Source organism: Rhinopithecus bieti, unplaced genomic scaffold (genome assembly GCF_001698545.2).
Source record: "Rhinopithecus bieti isolate Rb0 unplaced genomic scaffold, ASM169854v2 scaffold_67983, whole genome shotgun sequence".
Lineage (NCBI taxonomy): Eukaryota > Metazoa > Chordata > Mammalia > Primates > Cercopithecidae > Rhinopithecus > Rhinopithecus bieti.
In genome coordinates this window covers 74,708-84,437 of record NW_016825868.1, presented here as the reverse complement: position 1 = coordinate 84,437, position 9,730 = coordinate 74,708, and the positions used below count along the sequence as shown (strand labels likewise).

General features: G+C 41.1%; 1 pseudogene across 1 annotated transcript in view; it reads right to left on the bottom strand.

Annotated features, from left to right (window-relative positions):
* Positions 1–1,784: 1,784 nt before the first annotated feature.
* Positions 1,785–9,730, bottom strand: part of LOC108522769 (zinc finger protein 585A-like) — a 47,119-nt pseudogene continuing 39,173 nt past the window's right edge. Inside the window, exons 3-5 of the transcript XR_001883594.1 lie at positions 7,693–7,819; positions 7,329–7,421; positions 1,785–5,342 (exon numbers count right to left, since the gene is read on the bottom strand). The product of XR_001883594.1 is annotated as a zinc finger protein 585A-like (transcript). The remainder of the gene's footprint in view (positions 5,343–7,328; positions 7,422–7,692; positions 7,820–9,730) is intronic.

Sequence of the window (9,730 nt, the reverse complement as noted above, 5' to 3'; positions counted from 1 at the left end):
AAAAAAAAAAAAAAAAAAAAAAAAAAAAAAGTGTGAATATTACTCAATGTAAATGATACCTCAATAAATATAACTTTAAAAATATTTCAGTTATGTCCACACAAAAAGCCTGCACAGATATTTATAGCAGCTTTCCTTATAATTGCCAAAACTTGGAAGCATCCAACAGTCCTTCAGTAGGTCAATAAATAAACCCCCAGACAATGGAACATAATTTGGCACTAAAAAGAAATGCAATATCAAGCCATGAAAAGACATGGAGGAAACTTAAATCTGCATTACTAAGTGAAAGAAGTCAATCTGAAAAGGCTACAACCTGTATGATTTCAACTATATGATATAAAAGGTAAAACGTAAAACTATGGAGACAGAAAAAAGGTTGCCAGGGTTAGAGGGGACGAAGGGAAGACAGGCAGAACACAGAGGATTTTTACGGCAGTGAAACTACTCTGTGTATAACGGTGGATACGTGCCATGATCCACTTGTTCCAACAAGCGGAAAGTACAAGATACATTCTATGTGTTATACCAAGAATGAACCCTAGAGACTTGGGGTGATAATGAGTGTCAGTGAAGGTTCACCAATTATAACAAATATACCACTCTGAGAGGAATGCTGATAATGTGCGAGGCTATGCATATGTGGATGAGGGGATATATGGGAAACCTCTGTAATTTCTACCCAAGTTTGCTTTGAACCTAAAACCACTCTAAAAAATGAAGCCTTCTGTACATATGGGCATATGCATATACACATATATGTAAGTATTACACTATTGTTACAATACATATATAAGAGAAATAATCAAAAGTCATTTACAATAAATTGTTTCCCTTCATAAGGCTTGGGCATATGGAGGATAGTCAGATGCTTATGTTGATGGATGACTAATATTAACAGGATGCTCTCACTGGGCCCTGCTGACTCAGATCCCATCCATCAGGTGACCCAAAAAAAGTCACTTCATTCTCCCATAATCCCATTTTACAAGTGAGGCAATTGAGGCCCAGAGGAGGTTTCTGTGAAGGCTGAGGGTCCCTATGTGGATCAGTGTTGGCACCAGAATTTGAACGAATATAGACAGCTTTCACTGTTCTGCTCACACCACTACTCATGTAGTAGACAGGAAGCCCAGCTTGTGATCTCCTGAGATCTCCAGATCATCCCTGGCCTACCCTAGGTCCATCATTCCATTGTGCCTTGGGGGGACCTCAGAGAAAAAGGTCTATGAAGCTGGGACCTCGTCCTCATCACCGTCTTCCAGGGATCATGATCAAGCAAACATGGAGATGTAATTTTGGAAAAAGTACAGTAGCCAACAGTGACTAAGGCACCTCATGAAGCAATGTGGGAAGTTGGGAATCAGCAGACATTGGGTTAACAGGGGCCAATGGGGAGCCAAGAGATACCATCAAAATTTAAGGAGGGGTCAGACACTGTGTTAGTGATTAATGGGCATCAATAGACATTGGGCTAGTTTTTTTTTTTAGACGGAGTCTCGCGCTGTCACCCAGGCTGGAGTGCAGTGGCCGGATCTCAGCTCACTGCAAGCTCCGCCTCCCAGGTTTACGCCATCCTCCTGCCTCAGCCTCCGGAGTAGCTGGGACTACAGGCGCCCGCCACCTCGCCCGGCTAGTTTTTTGTAATTTTTAGTAGAGACGGGGTTTCACCATGTTAGCCAGGATGGTCTCGATCTCCTGACCTCGTGATCCGCCCGTCTCGGCCTCCCAAAGTGCTGGGATTACAGGCTTGAGCCACCGCGCCCGGCCTTTTTTTTTTTTTAAACTGGGATCCTATAAAGAAGGGGACAGAAGAGGCTCCAAAATACAGTTGGGAAAGGTGGACATTATGGTTCATTGTAAGCCACTGCCCTTACTTGAGTGGAAGGAAGGAAGTTAACAGCATCCACCGTATTGAAGGCATTCCCACATGCTGTGTTAGGCACAGTTAGATACTGCTAGGTGAGTAATGGGAGATAATTGTTCATCATTGTGAGGGAAAAATCAGTAAGGGGGATCACAAGACATCCTGCTGGAAGTGTAATAAAAGTATCAGGAGATAGTAACCATTGTATTGCGGGGGGCACACCACTGTCCCCGATTCTGAGGATTGTAATAAGTGGTCATCACGCAGAATAGAGAGTGGACCTTACTAGACATGATCACAAGTGGGAGGAGGTAACAGACATCATCCTGGAGTGAGGTGATTGTAAAAGAGGTAATGAGGAGATCTCCAGAAACTATTTCCTGGAACTGATGAAGTGTGACACACATCTAAGAGTAAGGTAAAATGGGAAAAATAGCCAGGCATTGTGGTCCTTTCCAGCCCTAACCATATGGTTGTGTTGGTTTTCATTTAAGTTATTAATCTGTTACATGAAAGTCACATCAATAAGGAAGCCAAATGCTAAGCTTCAAGTCAGTGATGAGTAATAAAAAAAAAAAAAAGCAACTGAGGTGGAAGAACTGTGACAGCAGAAGGGAGATTTAAGTTGTCTCAGATGACCTGAAAATTCTTACCTCAGAAGCTTCCTTGAAGGAGATGGGAGTTCACAAGACACTGTGCTGGGGGTCAAAACACAATGTGCTGAGGGCCTGTGAGGTTGAGAGACAGTCCTGGTAGATACTGAGGGGGTTGCAAGTCTTGGTGCTAGATGACAATGGGGACTCAACATACATTCTGAGGTTTACATCTGTATACACAAAGGTTTTTTCTTTTTTTATTGTAGCATCTCTTTCTTGATAGAAATATTGAATGAGGGTTGGAAATGACCAACTGTGGTAGATTTGAATGAGAAAGAAAAACACCCACGAGTCTGTTACACAATGTGTTCCGCAACGAACAACTTACATAACTTAGGATCCATCACTATCAAAATAACTATGTATTATGTTGCTTTATCATTCAATTTGTTGGCACTATACCTAATCCACAGTAAACAGGATTATCATTAACATAATATGATCTTTCTTATGAAGAATTTGGTAACAGTGTTCTATTGTCGTTTTCATGAGAAGGCTTTTCCTATTCACCAAATTGACTCAGTTCCTTGTCAGTATGAATAATGCCCCAAGGTTTGCTGGGGATAGTGACAATGTAGGAAGGGTCCCTCGTCTCGTCCCCTGTGCCTTCTTAGGGGCCCTCTCCAGAACAGCCATGTGTGACATTCTGATGTGGCTTTTTCTATTTACAATAATATACATATTTCTCTGCTGCATGCACGCAACAGTGTGTACAGTCAGACCCAACCCTCAGTGGGGTTTTCTCACACTGTTTCTCTCAAGTGTGGCTGCTCTGATGGACGCTGAACACTGATTTCTGAACGAAGCCTTTCCCACAGATGCCACACTTGTAGGGTTTGTCTCCAGTGTGTGTTGTCTGATGTTTATTTAAATTTGACCTGTCAGTAAAGGCCTTCCCACACTCAGCACACACGTAAGGCTTCTCTCCAGTGTGATTCGGCTGGATCTGCACTTGGAGCTGGCTGATTTTGTTAGTGAAGAGAGACTTCGTTCCACAGGTCACTGCAGCTCGTAGCGGTCTTCTCTCCAGGAGAATTCGTGAGCTGATACGGCAACTCTGACTTCTGTGGAAGAGAAGTGCTTTCCCACATTCAAACAAATGTGAGGGCTGGCTCTCGGCGGGTCATGAGTTTTCTGGGTGCTTACTGAGATTTGACCTGCCACTAAAGGCCGTCCGCACACTCGGGCCACACGACGTAGGGTTTCTCTCTGTGTGAATTGGCTGATGCACCAGGAGCTGAGACTTGGAGTAAAGGATTTCCCACCAGTCACTGCATTCATAAGGTTTCTATCCGGTCATGACATTCTTTGAATGAGTAATAAAAGTTTGACTTGCGGATGAAATGCGTCTTCCACATTCGAGTGCATACATAGGGTTTCTCTCCCGTATGAATTTCTGATGAACAATGATATGACTTGCTGGTTGAAGGCTTTCCCACATTCGTGCATTCATACGTCTGGCTCGTCCAGTAGGAATTTTCTGGCTGGTATATTGAGGTGGTGACTTTCTGGCGTTGAAGCTTTCCACGAGAGCGTATTGCATTCACTAGGCTCTCCCAGTATGGATTCTTCTGACTGTGTAATCAAGTCTGACCTCTGGGTGAAGGCCTGTCCAATTTGGAACATATATAGAGTTCATCCCTGTATTAGTTTCTGAGCTGTGTAATGAGATTGAGCCGGTTGGTGAATGCCTTCCCACTTTTATTGCGAGCAGTATAGGGTTTTCTCCTGTGTGAATTGTTTATCGAACATGGAGTGAGACTTGGAAGTAAACAATTTCCCACAGTGACCACATTTATAAGGTTTCTCTCCAGTATGAATTATTTGATGTGCAATCAAATGTGCCTTCTGAATGAAGGCCAGTCCGCATTTCATGCATACATATGATTTTTCTCCTGTATGAATTCTCTGATGCACTGTGAGTGCTGACTTCTGAGTGAAGGCTTTTCCACAGTCACTGCATTCATATGGTTTCTCTCCAGTGTGAATTCTCTGATGAATAATCAACTCTGACCTGTAGGTAAAGGCCTTCCCACACTCAGTACATATAGAAGATTTCTCTCTAATTTGAACTTTCTTATGTGTAATGAGGTTGGAATTATTGCTGAAGACCTTCCCATATTCTGTACATATATAGGGCTTCACTCTTGTGTGAACGCGTTGATGTACCTGAAGTTGTGACTTGGAAATGAAGGATTTGCCACAGTTACTGCACTCATATGGTTTTTCTCCAGTATGAATTCTTCGGTGTGCAATCAAATGAGTCTTCTGGATGAAGGCCTGTCCACATTCAATACAGATGTAGGATCTCTCGCCTGTGTGGATTTTCTGATGCATCTTGAGTGTGGACTTTTGTGTGAATGCTTTGCCACAGTCAGTGCATTCATGGTGTCTTTCTCCAGTATGAATTTTCTCGTGTATACTGAGATCTGAGTTATAAGAGAAGCCTTTCCCACATTGGCTGCATTCATAGAGTTTCTCTCCAGTATGAATTCTCTGATGTCTGAAGAGAGACGATACTTGAAAAAAGGATTTTCCACATTCATTGCATTTAAAGGGTTTCTCTCTCATATGGGTTTTCTGGTGTATAATAAATTCTGGCTTCTGTACAAAAGCCTTCCCACATTCAATGCATACATAGAGCTTTTCTCCTGCAAGAACTTTCAGGTGTACTTTGAGCTGTGACTTCTGGGTGAATATCTTTTCAAATTCAGCGCATTCATAAGGTTTCTCCCCGGGATAAACTTTTTGTGGTTGAGAGGATACTTGTTTATAACTGAGGATTTTTCTACACTGATTATGGTCCCATAATTTCTCTCCTGTTGGAATACACTCACGGTTAGTATAGGAAGACATTTTATCATGTGGTAATCTTTTTAACATTCTTTGAAGCATTATTTTTATTATGACTGTATAAATCTAAATTATGCTTTAAACTATTTCCAAATGAGCCACATTGATGGGGTCTTTTGGGAGGAGAAATGATGTTTGGGTTCACATGAATTATTTTTCTACTATCCTTATAGTCATAATGCCTCTTTGTTACCAATATTTTCTTTTTTTTGTTATCAATATTTTCTTGATGAAAGCAACATCATTTTGATATTTATTTTCTCCACTGATAGCTCTGTATTTGTCACCAATCATCACAATTATTCTAGACTAAAATAGAATCTCACATTACTTTCATCATGCCCTTTTCTTTCAATATGGAAAGAAACCTCTTCAGAGATTCCCTGCTATAAGGTCTGAAACCTAAACTCCTCTGCTCAAATGAGAAACAGGTGATTTTAGTTCAAAGACCAGCCAGCAGAGGCTAGGGGGTATGGTACAAATGACTCATCCAGGCTGAACACAGAGAAAAGGGTGAGGGTGAGTAACGTGAAGAGGAAGGCGGTGATAGTGTTGATAGGAAACATTCTGGAAAACAATTCAGCAGTTAGAGGAAATAAACTAGATGAACAGATAACACCATGGACAGATGTGGAAAAAGTAACGCAAAAAACACTATATATACCACAGCATCATTCAGATAAACTAATGATCCAAACTCTTAATTCACTTACAACATGCATGAAATCAAAAATGTTTCCATCATATAAAACAGTGGCTTGTGACAGGCAGAAAAATGGGTGTGGGGGAAACAGAAAAAGGAATAAATCAAAAAATAAATAAGAGAGAATCCTGACCCAGACTCATGACGATAGTGTGTCTTAAACTGAGGCCTATGATTCAACTCAAACCTCATCAGGTAAACTATAAAAATAAAGCAATCAAAATCAACAACAACAAAAACGAACCCTGGTCAATGTGGAATCACTCAAGCAACATCAGGAAGAAAGGTCAGGAAGGGCGATTAATCATGTTAAACACAGCAGAAAGATAATCCCAAAGATTAAGTAACAGTGACCCCCAAGTCATCAGCTTATCCAGGCATGAAGGACTCGGAAGAAGCAAGACATTTCATGGCCACTCCTCTGCAGAAAACAAAAAGAGAGGCTGATTGGACAGAAAGCTCTGAGGCACCTCAAAGTAAAAAAAAAAAAAAAAAAAAAAAGGAAAAAAGAAAAGAAAAGAAATAAAGGTGACTAGCAGTAATGGGAGTGTGTGACACAGAGTAACTTTGAAACAAAGCAGATCCATGAATGTCTAAAGGTAAAAGAAAAACTCTAGGACTATGGGGAATGTAGGAGAAAAGAAGAATGTTAAACCAAGGAAGAAAGATCTCTTAATTCTCCTAAATAAATGAAGCAGACTGGCACATGATTCAGAATCCACAAAGCCAAAGAAGAACACAGAAGTGACAAAGGTCAGCCAGGCTCAGTGGCTCACGCCTGTAATCCCAGCACTTTGGGAGGCCGAGGCGAGTGGATCACTTGAGGTCAGGTGTTCGAGACCAACCTGGCCAACATGGTGAAACCCTGCCTCTACTAAAAATACAAAAATTAGCTGGGCATGGTGGCACACGCTTGTAATCCTATCTACTTGGGTGGCTGAGGCACGAAAATCGCTTGAACCCAGTAGGTGAAATTTGCAGTGAGCTGACATCATGCCACTGCACTCCAGCCTAGACAATACAGCCCAGGCTGTGACCGAAGCTGTAACAAAAAAAAAAAATGACAAAAGTCATCCAGGGAGAATGCATTTAGTGATATGAGAGGCCAAGGGGCATCAAGCAATACAAAAACATTCAGAACTTTCCAGAAAAAGCATCTTAATAGTATTCCAAGGGTGTTGGTGTTTCCCAAGACAGCTGAGATTTCCTCCGATCTCCCATCTACCCGAGTCACACCCGCTTCGCTCACCTGGGCAGCTTTGACGTGGCCTCTCACCCTGCAGTGCCCATGGTTCCTTTCCTTGCTCCAACATGACCACCTCTGCTTCAGGAACTTGATACCCTGTTCATGGGAAATGATAAAGGTCTGGGTCCAGCTAATTGTGTTTCAGGGCCCAGCCAATAAACTCTTATTCTTTGATGAAGATTTTTTTCTTCAGAAAAATAACCATAACTTTTCAGGGTAATATTCTGAGTGCCCTAAACAAATAAAGGATTTTAGACAAATCAAGGACAAAATCATCACCTATTTAAGATGCGGACAGCATTCATCAATGAGAATGGAAACACTCTCAGTGAGGCCTCCTTTCAGAAATGAAGGTGACTGTGCTTACCTACTGAGAGCAGGTGGCTGTAGGTCTCCAGCATCACATCCCGGTACAGATTTCTCTGAGAAGGGTCCAGGTGCTGCCATTCCTCTCTGCTGAAATTGATAGCCACATCCCTGAAGGACACTGATCCCTGTAAGGGCACATTCCTGTTCAATGTGCATAGTCAGTTTAGGGGGTTGGAGAGACTATATTTACGAATATGGAATACGGTTCTTGTTGTTTTAAATTTACATTCTCTTTTTAAAAACTCACTCCCATTTCTCTAATACTTTATTATGAAAATTTTCAAACATACAGACAATTTAAAATAATTGTACAGTAAGAAATGTATACCTACCACCTAGAATCTATCATTAACGCTTTACTTGCTTTATCATACATCTAAGCCATTCTTTTATCTATCCAGCTTGCTTCTTTGTACATTTCAAAGTAAGTTGCAGATGACACCACACTTCCTCCTAATACTTCTAATACTTCTTTTTTTTTTTTTTTTTTGAAACAGAGTCTCACTCTGTTGCCCAGGCTGGAATGCAACGGCATGATCTGGGCTCACTGCAACCTCTGCCTCCAGGTTCAAGTGATTCTCCTACCTCAGCCTCCCGAGTAGCTGGGATTATAGGAATGCGCCACCACGCCCAGCTAATTTTTTTATTTATAGTAGACACAGGGTTTTGCCATGTTGGTCAGGCTGGTCTTGAACTGCTGACCTCAGGCGATCCACCCGCTTCAGCCTCCCAAAATGCTGGGATTACAGGCATGAGCCACTGCGCCCAGCCTCTCCTAATACTTCAAAATGCAAAGCATGAACTAGGGTGTAAACCTTGTTAACCTTTCTTAGGTAAAATTTATATACAATTAAAAGGACCAATCTTTAATTTACCATTTAAAGTTTTGACAACTGTATACACCTGTATAATCCGGGAATTTCTAAGAAATATTTTATATATGTGCATATTAAATAGTTTTACGTATGTTGTGGAACACAGAAATCCCATCAAGAATTTCTGCCATTTGTTCTGTACTACAGTCAGTCGATTACTCATTTTTCAAAACTGGCAATTGAAATAAACTATGTTTTAGTTTCCTAGCAACTGGATGAATAACCTGAGAAACACTTTCTGATCAGTTTAGGATGAGCCCTTATGCTAGCCCTGGGAACACAGAAATAATTATGTGTCCAATCTTCTAGCAACTTAAAAGACGTGGAAAATAGGCCAGGTGCGGTAGCTCACTCCTGTAATCCCAGCACTTTGGGAGGCCGAGGCGGGCGGATCACAAGGTCAAGAGATCGAGACCATCCTGGCTAACACGGTGAAACCCCGTCTCTACTAAAATACAAAAAATTAGCCGGGCGTGGTGGCAGGTGCCTGTAGTCCCAGCTACTCGGGAGGCTGAGGCAGGAGAATGGCATAAACCCGGGAGGTGGAGCTGGCAGTGAGCTGAGATTGCGCCACCGCACTCCAGTCTGGGCGACAGAGCAACACTCTGTCTCAAAAAAAAAAAAAACTTTGAAAATAAATTAGACTGAAGTTTTTTAAAAAAGAAGACATAACAAATTCATTAAGGTATTGGAAAGCAGATGCCTTATGTGGAACATACTGAGGGCCCAAAGAAACAAAAAGTACATGTTACATGAGGGAGTAAGTTTACATTCCATAGAGTTGACGAATTTAACTTGGAAGATACAAAGTGTAACCCAGAATATGGGGTGAGGGGGACAATGCCCAGAAAAGACAAGAATAAAGGGTCTAGAGATAGAAAAATACACTACAAGTTTAGGGAACAGCAAACAGGTTTATATAAATGGAGAGAAGTCTGCCTGATGTGTCAGAAAAGCAGTATAGGAAAAACAGTTTGGTCAAAGTATGGAATTTTTACTTTCAGTAATGGTAATTAAGGTAATCAGATTTATATCTAAATGTTTTTTTTAAGTTCTGTATTACAGAATAACCAAACAGTTGGTGAGGAAAAGCTCTTTTTTATTTTTTATTTTTTTATTTTTTTATTTATTTTTTATTTTTTATTTTTTATTTTTTTTTCT